Here is a 15,636-nt window from a genome sequence, read left to right as displayed (position 1 = left end):
AGTATATCGGCGATTGAAATAAATCAGGCGATCAGGCAACTCGGGATTGGAATTCAAGCGTCAGGTGATTCCTCGAACGAGGATCAGGCTTGTGTGATGAGTGTTCACAGAACACCGGCTTACAAATCCTCGATATGGGCGAGTGCACGCAGACATAAAGAGCCCTGGAGAGTCAAACTGTCGAAATGAAGATTGATCTTTATGAAGACTACAAATAAGATGTAAAATAGTGTATTACTGCCTCAATTAACAAGGCGATGGAAATGGTTTGGCTAGAAATTGCTGACCGATTAAATGCGTAGGTCATACTAGCCCTAGTTATTGTTATATGTTCATATTTTAATAAATGAATATTTACTACTGTGGTGATATCAGCAGCAGGCTAAAATCGTCTTATTGTCACGATGGCCTAGTGGTATTTACCGCTGCCGTGGTATTTATTCGTCTTTTTAAGACGGTGGTTCGAATCCCTCTTCGGACACACTTTTTTATTGCATTTCGTTGTCTGAATCTAATCTAAAATCTCATCTAAAATATAGTAATAGTAAGTATATAGGCTATAAAATGATGGTGCAGGCTAATTTACAAGAACTGACACGATTACAATTGTGTTTGAAGCCTTTCTGAGTAAATTATGTTCTTCAACTACTAGACCCTGGATTTGGCAAAGATTATTTTTTCTTACGATTACTGATGGATAGATGATTCACTTAGACAGATATATATGTTGTAAATCGATTTGCATGAAGGCTTCGGTTAAATGTAAAAAAAAAAGAAGACTCACTTAAATCAAGTCTCGAACACGCAACCTTTTGGAACTCTAGCTGGCTGCCTTAACCACTGCGCCAGCCAGACCGCTGTGATGACAGCAATGCAAGTTACCTTTTTCTTTTTTTTTACACTCTTTTATTTATTGATCTATCGATCTATCTATCACACTTTCAAAATATCAAGTTATCTATCACACAATCAAACTATCTATCGATCGATCACACTTTCAAAATATCAAATTATCTATCTATCACACAGTCAACCAATCTATCTATCTATCTTGTGTGAAGTGGGAACTAATATTTCCTAAAAGACACTTGAGGAACTGTCGTTCGGGGATGTAGTTTCCGCCTGTGAGCCTTTTTTGACGCACGTCTTACTTTAGCCAGTCTTTTAGCCTGCTCGCGACCAGGCTAATTATATCTGACTCAGAAGGAGCTCAACCAAGCAGCGAATTATTTGAGCCACATTGATGGAACCGAACGCAAGCTAACATTATCGCCGATTAGAACTTTATCGAGGCTTAGAAGATAATCCACCTTAGTGGAATGGGCCCCAGGAAAAACCACTAAACAACACTAAACACCAGTAAACACTTGTAAACACAAGTAAACACTAGTAAACACCAGTAAACAATACTGAACACCAGTAAACACTAGTAAACACCAGTAAACACTGGTAAACACTCGTAAACACCAGTAAACACTACTAAACACCAGTAAACACTAGTAAACACCAGTAAACACCAGTAAACACCAGTAAACACCAGTAAATTGATTGATTGATTGAAAACCTTTATTGTCCCCAATGGGGAAATTTTGTTGTCAAACAGCTCAGTTAGGGGAGAAAACATTCAATACAGAAAACAGAAAACATTCAATAAAATACATAAAACAGTGCAGGCTCAATAAGTAAAAAGTTCCAAAAGTTCCAGCTCCAGGTCTCCCCCACCCTGCAGGGCCTGGTTGTAGAGTCGGAGTGCAGCTGGAACAAAGGACTGTCCAAATCTTTTTGTACTTTGACGGGGAGAACAAATCTGTGGCTGAACTTGCTCCTCATCCCCGCCAGCTCGCAGTACATCGGGTGGGAGGGATTGGCCAGCATGGCCGCCAGTTTTTTCCCCATCCTCTGTTCTGCCACCACCTCTAGGCTGTCCAGCCCGGTCCCCACCACAGAGCTGGCCTTCTTCACCAGTTTGTTTAGCTTCGCAGCATCCCTGGCACAGATGTTTCCACCCCAGCAGGCCACGGCGAAGAACAGAACGCTGGCAACCACCGACTGATAAAACATTTGCAGCAGCTTGTTGCAGACACCGAAAGACCTCAGCCTTCTCAGGAAAAACAGTCTGCTCTGCCCTTTCCTGAGAAGAGCCTCGGTGTTGTCAGTCCAGTCCAGTTTGTTATTAATTTGTACTCCCAGGTACCTGTAGGAGTCCACCCTCTCGACTTCCACCCCCTTGATGGTGATGGGGGCTGGGGTCCTTCTCTTCCTCCTAAAATCCACCACCAACTCCTTTGTTTTGCTGGTGTTAAGCAAAAGGTAGTTGGTGTCGCACCACTGCACAAAGCTCTCCACCAGGGCCCTGTACTCCTCATCCCTGTCGTCTGTGATGTAACCGACGATAGAGGAGTCATCCGAAAACTTCTGCAGGTGGCACTGGTCGGAGCTAAACTGGAAGTCGGAGGTATAGAGGGTGAAGAGAAAGGGTGACAGAACAGTTCCCTGGGGGGCACCGGTGTTGCACACCACCACCTCAGACTGACAGCCCTGCAGTCTCACATACTGACGCCTGTCTGTGAGGTAGTTGTGGATCCAAGCCGTCAGGGAGTCCTCCACACACATCACTGCTAGTTTGTCAGCCAGCAGTGATGGCTTGATAGTGTTAAATGCACTGGAGAAGTCGAAGAACATGGTCCTCACCATGCTCTGTGGCCTCTCCAGGTGTGTGTAGGCCCTGTGCAGCATGTAAATGATGGCATCCTCCACCCCCATGCTCTCCTGGTATGCAAACTGCCGGGGCTCCAGGAAGTCCTTCACCTGGGGCTTAAGGTGTTGCAGCACTAGCCTCTCCAGGATCTTCATGACCTGTGGTGTCAGGGCGACAGGTCTGTAGTCGTTTGGGGTGCTGGGCCGTCCCTTCTTTGGCACTGGGACGATGCAAGAGGTCTTCCAGAGCTGTGGCACCCTCCTCAGTCTTAGAGATAGACTGAAGAGATGTTGGAATGTGTCCGCCAGCTCTCCAGCACACACCTTCAGAACCCTGGGGTTGATGTTGTCTGGACCTCTGGACTTGTTCACATTCACCCTGGAAAGCTGCCTTCTCACCTGCTCAGATGTTATAAAGCTGTGAGTACCGGTGTCTCCAGGTGTGAAGCATGCTCCCTGGCTCCTGGTGTTGGTAAGGGGAGGCAGTTGCTGCTGGGGTGTGAGGGGGTCAGGGGGAGTGGGGGCTACTGTTGCCAGGGGTGCGGTACATTGGAGAGGGGAGGAGAGGGTCGGGGGCTGTGGGGGGTGACAGGGGGATGGTTGGTCAAACCTGTTAAAGAAGCAGTTCAGGTCATCCGCCTGCTCTCGGGTCCCCTCCACCACAGTATGTGGCTGCTTGTGGCCCGTGATCTTCTTGAAGCCCTTCCACACCTCCTTGGAGCTGTGGGCCTCTAGCCCGCCCTCCAATTTCCTCCTGTATTCCTCTTTGGCTGCTCTCAGCTCCTTCTTCACCTCCTTCTGAGTGGCCCTGGCTCCCTCAGTGTCCCCTGCCTTAAACAGCCTCCTCTTCCTTTTCAGAAGGTTCTTGATGTTCCCATTTATCCACGGCTTGTTGTTAGGAAAGCACCGTACCTTTTTAATGGGGACGATGCTCTCCTCGCAGAACTTGATATAGTCTGTGACACAGTCTAGCAGACCATCTATGTCCTCCCCGTGGACTCTCTGGAACATCCCCCAGTCGGTTGTTTCAAAACACGCCCTCAGCTCCTCCTCCACGTCTTCTGACCATTGCTGGACAGTCCTGGTGGTGATAGGCAGCCTTTTTATGATAGGGGTGTATGTTGGTTCCATCCAGACCATGTTGTGATCGGATGCCCCTAGTGGCGGGAGGGCAGTGGATGTGTAGGCTCCCTTCACATTGGCATATAGTTTGTCTAGTATTTTGTTCTCCCTTGTTTTACATGTGACATACTGGGTAAAATCCGTCAATGTCTTTTCCATATTTACATGGTTGAAGTCCCCATTCACAATGATAAATGCGTTTGGGTGAGCGGTCTGTATCCCCGCGATACAGGAATGGATGACGTCATTTAACATTTGGTACATCATTTACTGACGTCATTTGACGTCAGTAAACACCAACTAAACACTAGTAAACACCAGTAAACACCAACTAAACACTAGTAAACACTAGTAAACACCAGTAAACAATACTAAACACTAGTAAACACTAGTAAACACTAGTAAACAACAGTAAACACTGGTAAACACTGGTAAACACTAGTAAACACCAGTAAACACCAGTAAACACTACTAAACACCAGTAAACACTAGTAAACACCAGTAAACACTAGTAAACACTAGTAAACACCAGTAAACACCGGTAAACACTAGTAAACACTAGTAAACACCAGTAGATAGATAGACTTTATTTGTCATTGCTACAGTACAGGTACCAAACAACGAAATTTAGGAGGGGAAGCTCCCCTGGTGTTTAGGAAAGGAAAAAGAAACACATTTTAGAAAAAGCAGTAAACACTACTAAACACCAGTAAACACTTGTAAACAACAGTAAACATCAGTCAACACCACTAAACACCAGTAAACACCAGTAAACACCAGTAAACACTAGTAAACACCAGTAAATACTAGTAAACACTATTAAACACCAGTAAGCACCAGTAAACACTAGTAAACACTAGTAAACACCAGTAAACACTACTAAACACCAGTAAACACTAGTAAACACTAGTAAACACCAGTAAACACCAGTAAACAGTAGTAAACAGTAATAAACACTAGTAAACACCAGTTAACACTTGTACACACCAGTAAACACTAGTAAACACTAGTAAACACTAATAAACACTAGTAAACACCAGTAAACACCAGTAAACACCAGTAAACACCAGTAAAAGGTAGTAAACACTAGGGGTGTAAATCACCAGCTTCATCACGATACGATATTATATCGATTTGTTTGTATGACGATACAATGTTTGACGATATCACAATGTCAGTCACGATACGATTTCGATTCGATTCGATTCAAGATCGATATGACGATATGATCGATATAACGCGATATCATATGCCAATCTAACACAATTATCAATTGTAATAAGTGGTAATTAACATACAGCTCATTAACACACACACACACACACACACACACACACACACACACAGGTTCAGAGAGACATCCAGTCACACACGCACACACACACACACAAACACACACGTCCACACACGTGTCACACACGTCCAGCAGGTCTGATATTGGTCTGACTGGATTCGCCTCGAAGAGTAGATGTTAAAAAATATCTTTGGTGTCCAAAACGGTCAATGTATTCGCCCATTAGACTCCCGTTAGACGCACTCTCATTAGACGCACTCACACAAGCCGAACATTTCCGAAGATCACCGGAGATTGCCGAACGCGAGAGGAGGAGGAGCCGAGAAGTGGAGCCGAGCCAGTCGACAGTCACACACGGTGAATGCGAGTCATACATTGCGAACGCGAGTATGTTAACGTCCCTGGTTCAGAGAGATGTTCCAAAATATATATTAAAAGGGATAGACTTACTGTCTCTCATCAAAAATGAAAAACATTCGTATCTTTTTCAAGTCTCTCTCTCTCTCTGCGCGCATAAGATGACGATATAGATCGATATTTTTACATTGCATCGATGTAATCAGATCGTTAGTCAATGAATCGATGCATCGATGTGAATCGATGTATCGTTACACCCCTAGTAAACACTAGTAAACACTACTAAACACTAGTAAACACCAGTAAACACTAGTAAACATTAGTAAACACCAGTAAACACTACTAAACACCAGTAAAAGGTAGTAAACACTAGTTAACACCAGTAAACACTAGTAAACACCAGTAAACACTAGTAAACATTAGTAAACACCAGTAAACACTACTAAACACCAGTAAACACTTGTAAACACTGTGGTGACCACCACGTAGGACCGGGTATAATGAGCACAACCAAGGTAGTTCAGACACCGACCACAGGGAGCAGTTTAGCCGCACTGGCACATTTAATCAAAATAAGTTCTCAACAAAATGGGTTAAAGTTCCACTGAGGCATTTGTGACCTCTCAATAAAGTTTCCGACACAAAATATATATTCGCTGTGGAAAGCCTCAGCCTGCCGTAGGCCGGGGGTAGGAGGGTCAGCTCTGTGGGTGCGGGTCAGAGAGGCTACAGGCGATTAACATTTCAGAGATGTACAATCATGTTTATTTAGAAATAAATTGTGGTGTTTGACAGCGGATGATGGTAGACATATTTATTGTAAAGTTATCTTTTTTTTTAAATGTATTTCTTTTTTTTACTGAGTGGGGCAGTCCCACTCATATTTTCAATTTTTATTGACAGTTACAGTGAAGATTTAGACAGGAAGGATGGGTGAGAGAGAGGAGGGATGACATGCAGGATATGTCCCCGGCCGGAATCGAACCGGGGACCCTGCGGTTACATGGTCAGCTCTTAACCCACTACGCCACCTAAGCACCCCTAATGTAAAGTTATCTATCTAAAGTTATCTATCCACAGGCTGATATGTGCATGATAGGCGCGAATTCCCCCCCCTTGGTGGTATATGACGCTATAGTTGTATTGCAGCATACCAAAACAACTCGCAATCTAATCCGAGCAGTTGTTATTATGTAATATTATCGATGGATGTGACATTTTTGATGGAGGGCAGTGAGCGGGAGACTCATCAAGGACATGTAGTTAATTAATGCAGGGCTGTTTCTCCAGCGTTCCTGTCACTTCGGATTTCGGAACGTCATTAAAATTAAATCTGTAAGTCATGCATTTTTCCATGTTTCCCATTGATGGTATATTATGACGCCGTAAATGTAACTTAAGTTCAGCCGCGAAGTTGTTGCACTGTTGTCCTAAATCAGTGCATACTGGGAGGGCAAAGGTTTCATACAGGTTAGAGCGCCGTTATTCTGTCATGGTCTGATAATTAAGCATTGTTCTTTTTTATTTGATGACTTGTTTGATCGATTAATAGCGTAAAAGTGAAGTTGTGAATGAGTCGCGAGCATCAATGCTTTTCTACAATACTACTGATGACGTATCAGTCTTGAAGGGTTGTCCCATGTCATAGGGGTAGATTTCAACCCAGACGGATTGTGGCTCTGTTCGAAGGCCTTGGCTCGAAATCGAGTCACACTCGAAAACGAGCCATAGGGGTAGAAAAGGGAATCGGGATTGGGCCTTAGAGTGAATGGTGATGGTTTGAGTTAAAAGTGGTGTTGTCAGCTCAGATGGGATCTGAAATCAGTGGTCAGGGCCAGGAGTTTTACTCGTCATTATTGTGTGTGTGTGTGTGTGTGTGTGTGTGTGTGTGTGTGTGTGTGTGTGTGTGTGTGTGTGTGTGTGTGTGAGATTGCATGTCCACCTGTGTGTTTGTCTTTGCTAGGGGCTGGTGTTGGGAGTGTATGAGAAAGAGGAGGAGGAGGATGGCCTTGATCTGAAGGAGGCAGCGGCAGGGTTCCACCTGTCTGGAAAACTCACAGAACTGCTGAACTTGTGAGTCTGCTGCACTGACATGACCTGTGATGTGCTGCTTAGTTAAGTTAATTCCTGTTTCAGCATGATATCTGGTTCATAAAAACTGTTGTCATTAAAGAATATGAATTATTTTTCTGTTTTATATAAAATGTCAATGTTGAATAAATAAGCCAATTGAAAATGCTATAAATGTCTTTGATAAAATGGTGGCTGTATCTGACAAACCTTCTATATGGCGATCATGTGATGGGTTTTGACTTCTAACAACTGTCTACTTTGTTTCCTTGTCAGATCTGGCCCGTCTCTGAAGAAGTTCTACGGTGTCCATGAGGTAATGGACAACAGCTGAACCATTCAGATTCTCAGATTGATCATGTGTTTACTCTGTCAAATCAGTGGTGTGTGCGTGTGCGTGTGCGCGTGCGCGTGTGTGTGTGTGTGTGTGTGTGTGTGTGTATGTGTGTGTGTGGTTACAAAAACATTATTTTACCAGTTACAAGCCTAGTAATACTCTGTGCGTGTCCGTCCGTCTCCAGCGGGCTGCAGGCTGCAACAGGCCCATGAGGTGAGCCATGTGGAAGTGGACGGCTGTGGTGACGCCCAGTCGGCAGCAGAGTGCGCTGTTCTGGAGCTGTTTGATACGGTGGCCGACAAGGGCAAACGCGCTGCAAATACCGAAAGCATTTCCATTAGGAGAATCGCGCTGCATATAGAGAAACGACACAAACTAAAAACACATACAAAATCCAAAACAAATGCAACAACGGAAACGTGCTGCAGAAAGCCAAAACAAATACATTAACAGCAAACGCGCTGCAAATACAGAAATGATACAAAGTCAAAAACACATACAACCCCCGACAACACATGCAACAAGAAAACGCTGCAATTCAGTTCACAACACAACGGAAGTGTTCTCACAACGGAAGTGTTCTCACAACGGAAGTGTTCTGTTCACGTATTTGAACCGTGAGATTTGATCGTCAAGCCAAGGAGAGCCAAGGCGGCATAAAAAAGGTAACATTATAGTGATTATGTTCTTTTTTTTACATTAAGGCTTTAATATTGTGCCATTCTTCTTTCGTTCTTTTGTTCATAAACAGTTGGCTAGTTTGCTAGCCACTTTCTAACCGTCTTGAATGAATGTGTACGTTAAAATCCGTGGCTAGCTATTTTATGGTGTTCTTTATGATTGTGTTCTGAATATTATTCTTTGATTATACGTGGATGGATGTCGAGTAGTTAGCTATCATTAACGTTAGTTGCACTGTACACACTGGACTGCTGCAGAAGTTTAGCTAACGTTAGCTAGCTAGCTAATGAACGTCACACCTCCCAACCCAGACTGAGTTAACTTAGAACAAGACCTCATTACAACTAACTTATTATATTATAAAAGAGCAACAGATTCGCTTTGCTAGCGATCCTGGTGACACGTACATTTGTGTTAATTTAATCTTTTTGAGTTGTCAGGTGCTGACTGAGCCAGTTTCCAAATGGAGGAATGTTCTGGACACAATCCACTGGTGCGTGGACCTCACAAAGATACTTATTTATTTTCCTAAATTACTATTGTATGCAGATTATTGATCTCCTCCCATCCTACAGGGTTTGATGTACCAGGACCCTACTCGAAGGGGCATCACATTACAGACGTATGTCCATACTAACTAACCATGCTGGACCGTCACCTGTCAACAATAGTAAGTACACCAAATATTTGTGAATCTAGTAGTGAGTCTTCCAAACACTCAAAGATCACTGTATGTCTTAAACAAACAAAAATTCTAAAAATGTATTTAGAACATAAATTATTATATATATTTATTATAAAAAACACAGACACTCTTGCCAGTTTGTATTAAAAAGCCATTATTTCTATATGGGCTAATTTCTTGAAAAGAATAAGCGAGACAAACAAAGATTGTAGTCGACACTAGTTTTATCACCATAAGTTCATTGTAGGCTATGGATTAGGTTAAAGGAGACTTACTACAGATAAAGATGCACTGGTGCATCTCTTCAGGCTGCATCTTAACTGTCCCTCCTAAATACCTCCTCCTCCCCACTTCCCCCAGTACAGTTTCTCTACAAAAAAAAAGAGAAAGAAAAAAGGATAGATTATTCACTTACTTAGACAAATGTATTTGTTGTAAGTCGCTTTGGATAAAGTCGTCAAAAATGCTAAATTCCTAAAATGTAAATGGTGTCTTATCACTGTTGCACACAGCTCACATGTTTAATCCATGGTGGTCTCTCTTTCTCACAGTGTATGTAGTTGTACAAATACATTACACAATAATCATGGTCTGTTCTGTGCTCCTCAGTCAGCCCCTCTAAGAATGATGGTCTATCTACAGTGCCAAGTACATCTTTGTGGAGAATCTTCACAGAAGGTACACGCGTGTGCATTGTTTCCAGCACTGCTGTTTGTGAGACAGGTCTTTGGGTCCATTACAGTTTCATTGAAGGACATGAGAATGTTGTGTTCTCTGCAGTGGGAAGATGCCAGAGGTGGACTATGCTGTTCTTAGTGAGTGGTTTGAGTGGATCACACATAACATTGCCATTCCTGTGGATCTCATTGGTAAGCTGTCCACAAACGTCCCTGTAGGACCTGACCAAGTACTATTTGCATAGTTAAAAATACTCTGCTACACTCTTAGAAAAAAAGGTTCCTTTTGGTTCCATGTAGAACCCTCTGTTGGAAAAGTTTCTTCAAAAGGTTCTCCCACAGGAACAGCCACAGGACACTCTTTTTTTTAGTTAGATAGAAAGCAACAAAAAAAGCAAGTTGACAGATTCTTAGATGTATCTTTCTGAAACTTATTGAACCTCATCAAAGATAGTTGTCATCATTATGCCTTATTGATACTGTACACTTCTATTGTCTTAGTTTATGATTGTGGACCTTCATATAGGGCTTAATTTCTTCCCTGTTGTAGTTTACCTCCAGACATCTCCTAAGACCTGCTATGAGAGGTTGAAGCAGAGATGCAGAGATGCAGAGAGGAGGAGAAGATTATTCCATTGGTAAGAGTTGAAGAATAATACATAATCACCACTAATGTTGTGGTTAGTTGGCTTCACCCCAAAGTTTTGTGTCCATCATCTGCCTTTGTCTACCATCCTTCTACCCCCTGTATAGGAATATTTAGAGGTGACCCATCAGCTGTACGAAGACTGGCTGATCAACCAGACATCTTTTAAAGTTCCTGCCCCAGTACTTGTGAGTGATCAATCACTACCAAATAATGCCGCTTATCGTTTATGATATCCTGATGTCTCTTATTATAACCACTAATTGGTCATGCCAAAGAATCCTTGTTCTTCATCACTAGTTAATGGTAGAACAGTTTTCGTGATGGCAGTTTCAGAGCAAATATGAAGTATCTAATTATGAATACTTGGTCTTATTTTCTTTTTATGCATCCAGGTCATTTCAGCAGACGACGACCTACAAAAAATGCTTCACCAGTATGAGGCGAACAGAGAGAAGATTTTAGCAGCAAGCAATGTGTGAACCAACATTTACATAGTGTCCAAACAAGACCCAGAATGAACAACCAGAGTTTCTTCTAACTTCTAATCTCAAATTCAATTTGATCTGTCACACACATCTGTAGACACACTGGTTAGATAATCTGAAGTTTTTAGCACTGTATTTGCTGTTACATGTTATATATGCAGGAACAGAAGTAGGCTACCGTATTAATGAAGTACAAACTTGAATGATATTTCTTTCAAGGTTGCTGACCAAAGGAGCAATGTATTAAGTGTTATCATTTACTTATTTTGTTGACAGAATAGCAGTCTGGAATTGTACTACAAGAACAGGACCAAGAGTCATTGTGTGAACCTATTATAATGCAGGTTTATTTATTCATTTTCCTAATTTTGGACTAGAAACAAACTATTCAATAGAATGCTATTGTTTTAGTAAATGTCTAAAAACAAAACAGTAACAATATACAATGTAATTGTACAATGCAATGTAATTGTATACGGTATCCTAACTATCCTATTAAAATCATTTTAAGTCTACCATGCCGCACGTGATGGTGTCCCCTGCGGCATAATGTACTCTTGCTTTTCTATTGTGATCTAAAATCAGTGAGTCTTGATAACATAGTAAAGATTGTGAAGAAATTGATGTAATCTTAGATAAATGTTGAAAGAGCATCAGTCTTTTGAAAGAGGAGATTGGTGCATCCCATATCCTCTGATAATGACAGATATAATCTAAAAAATTTAATTAAATCATCTGTGACTGAATATTCAGACAATATTAAAGCTAAATGTGGGTATGTCCCATGTCTTTCTACTATGCTCACAGGCAATGGGAGAAGACAATGAACCTCCAAGCATTAAAGGTGCCATTGGGCCTCTGGGCCCTGGACAGTCTGGACGGATTGATGGCAGCTGCTGGACTGAAAAAAAATCAGGTGTAGTGCTGAGGCACAAACATGTACATTTCAAGCCTGCAAACTGCGACACTTTAAATACATGTGGAATAATACTATTGTGCAATATGACAACCCTAGTCGTCTGTCTGTACAGTATAGTACAGTGGATAGTGTACATAGCCTTTATTTATGTAAACCAGCTCCTTCCCTTCTTGTGATTTTTTTTCTAAAAGTTTTTTTTTTCCCCTTTCCTAACACCAGGGGAGCCACCCCTCCAAAATGTCGTTGTTTGGTACCTGTACTGTAGCAATGCCAATAAAGTCCATTCATTCATTCATAAAAGCTTCCTAATGGTTGTAATAGTTAAACAGTAGCTGTCAGGGAATGAGATGCCTTGGAGGTAATATTTCATGTTCATGACTTTTCATGTATTGTGTCTATTTTAAATAGCTTTCATTGACACAATAGTAATAGTGATACATTTTTGGCGATATTATTCTGGTAGCTTCAAGTCACCTGAATAAGGGGGCATAATGACACGATCATAAGATTAGATTCAACTTTATTGTCATTGCAGAGTACAGGACAATGAAATGCAGTTCAAAGTGCATGTCCTTATAAACAAACCAAACATAAAATAGACACATAAAGGCCAGTGTCCTTCCCTACAGCAGATTTTAGAAAACACTTTGTTTGGACCAATAAAGCACTCTTTATATGTACCGTTCTTCATCATGTGATCTCATTCCTTGATGGTTACCGATTTATCATGGCCATTAGCACTAGTTTAAAGATACAATCTACATAGTGGACCATTAACTTTACAATAAGTAAAGTTATTTCACCATGACATGACATAATCATAATAATGGTTCAAATACGTCTCCGGTCCGTTCCACTTATCGTTCCCCCGCAGAACACTTCCGTTGTGAGAACACTTCCGTTGTGTTGTGAACTGAATTGCAGCGTTTTCTTGTTGCATGTGTTGTCGGGGGTTGTATGTGTTTTTGACTTTGTATCGTTTCTGTATTTGCAGCGCGTTTGCTGTTAATGTATTTCTTTTGGCTTTCTGCAGCACGTTTCCGTTGTTGCATTTGTTTTGGATTTTGTATGTGTTTTGAGTTTGTGTCGTTTCTCTATATGCAGCGCGATTCTCCTAATGGAAATGCTTTCGGTATTTGCAGCGCGTTTGCCCTTGTCGGCCACCGTAGTTTGAGTACGACGACCTCAAGACCAAGAACAAGACCAGTGACCACATAACTTCATTGCAGGTAGAGACAATGATACACACACACACACACACACACACACACACACACACACACACACACACACACAGGAGGAACATCCAAAGGCAGTGATTTGATTTGGATCTCTTTTAGCCCTATTGGACTACTCTTCCAAGAGTCCATAGCATAAAAACATTTAATACAAATAACAGAAAAATAATACATTATACAAGTATGAAAAAAACACATTAGACACATTCACACACATTGATGGCATAATACACACAACACAACCTATTTGTAATAGTGCATATATGCCGTACCACTTTGCAATCTACAGTTACAATACATCCACTCCAGTATACCATAAACATATAATAATAGTGGTCTTCAATTCAGATGACCTAAATAACATAGCAGTACATTGTCAATACAAATATTACAAATATATAAATATTGGAACACAATTTCCTATGCCTAATGTACCTTGACAAATACCTATACCCCCACTTTACATAATCATACTGAGCCATACTTTACTTCCAATGTTCTTTAAAAGTGCATTTGTTGAATAATATTTTTAATAAGCACCTAATAGAAACAGGTAAAGCATTCCACAGCTTGACAGCACGATAAGAAAACATTATTTTACCCGTTACAAGCCTAGTTCTGCGTAGTACATAACCATTTGTGTTAGCTGCGCTTGTGTTTAACCAAGTGTCTCTTTCACCTGCTGGAACCTGCTTTTCTCAAAACACAATTCTGTCCAGTGTTTTATTCTTTGTGTTCACTGTACTGAGGCGTGGGTTGTGATGAGAGAGAAGACTCACACACACATACTTTCACTCCCACACACACACACACACACACACACACACACACACACACTCAGACTATTCCATGTGTGATGTTCCCAGTGTGGACTCTGCGGGGTGGCAGAAGGGGCTGCTATGTGCTGAAGGACAGAACCTGGCCTGCTTCCTCATGGAGGCTCCAGCCAATCACATCACTCCGACCGTGTTCGCTGACACCACCCAGCACAAACTGGCGCTGTATGCTGTCCATAAAATGTGTGTGTGTGTGTATGTGTCTCTGTTTGTGTGTGTCTCTGTTTGTGTGTGTCTCTGTTTGTGTGTGCGTGTTTGTTGACCAACCTTTGTGTGTGTGTGTGTAAACTTGTAACGCCCCTCTCCCAGGCCTCTGGAGTGGATCGAGGAGCAGAAGACGTGGGCATTCCTAAGTGTGTCCTAAAGGCTCAGAGGAGCCCCCTGTCTTCCTGGAGGTGCATTACAACAGCTGCCCCAACAGCACACACTCCACTGCTGCTGGTGGGCAAGGGTGTCACCTTTGACAGGTAAAACACACACACTTCACCACTGCCATCTTCACCCTACCACCACCATCACCTCCACCACAACAGATAGACATCACCTTTCAGGCACTCACTCATACCTTGTCCACCCTCTCTCTCCCTTTCTCTCTGCTCTCTGGTGGCAGCGGTGGGATCTCTCTGAAGCCGCCCTCGGGGATGGACGCCATGAGGGCTGACATGGGAGCTGCCACCACCGTGTGTGCGTCCATCGTCACGGCAGCAGCCCTGAACCTGCCTATCAACGTCAGCGGTGAGCTTGTGGACTCCAGTTGGACACAGAGTATTAGGAGGGTGGTGGTGTCATGGCTGGGTGGAGGGTGTTGGGGTTGGAGGGTGGTGATGTTGTGGCTGGGTGGAGGGTGGTGGTGTCATGGCTGGGTGGAGGGTGTTGGTGTCAAGGCTGGGTGGAGGGTGGTGGTGTCGAGGCTGGGTGGAGGGTGGTGGTGTCGAGGCTGGGTGGAGGGTGGTGGTGTCATGGCTGGGTGGAGGGTGGTGGTGTCGTGGCTGGGTGGAGGGTGGTGGTGTCGTGGTTGGGTGAAAGGTGGTGGTGTCGTGGTTGGGTGGAGGGTGGTGGTGTCGTGGCTGGATGGAGGGTGGTGGTGTCATGGCTGGGTGGAGGGTGGTGGTGTCGAGGCTGGGTGGAGGGTGGTGGTGTCGTGGCTGGGTGGAGGGTGGTGGTGTCGAGGCTGGGTGGAGGGTGGTGGTGTCGTGGTTGGGTGGAGGGTGGTTGTGTCGAGGCTGGGTGGAGGGTGGTGGGGTGGTTTGGTGGAGGGTGGTGGTGTCATGATTGGGTGGAGTGTGGAGATGCTGTGTGTGGGTGGTGGTGTCGTGTGTGGAGGGTGGTGTCATGGCTGGGTGGAGGGTGGTGGTGTCGAGGCTGGGTGGAGGGTGTTGGGGTCATGGCTGGTTGGAGGGTGGTGATGTTGTGGCTGGGTGGAGGGTGGTGGTGTTATGGCTGAGTGGAGGGTGTTGGGGTCATGGCTGGTTGGAGGGTGGTGGTGTCGAGGCTGGGTGGAGGGTGGTGGTGTCGAGGCTGGGTGGAGGGTGGTGGTGTCGTGGCTGGGTGGAGGGTGGTGGTGTCGTGGCTGGGTGGAGGGTGGTGGT

Source organism: Nansenia antarctica (genome assembly GCF_963989245.1).
Source record: "Nansenia antarctica genome assembly, chromosome: 6".
NCBI lineage: Eukaryota > Metazoa > Chordata > Actinopteri > Argentiniformes > Microstomatidae > Nansenia > Nansenia antarctica.
Note: the sequence above shows the minus strand (reverse complement) of the source record.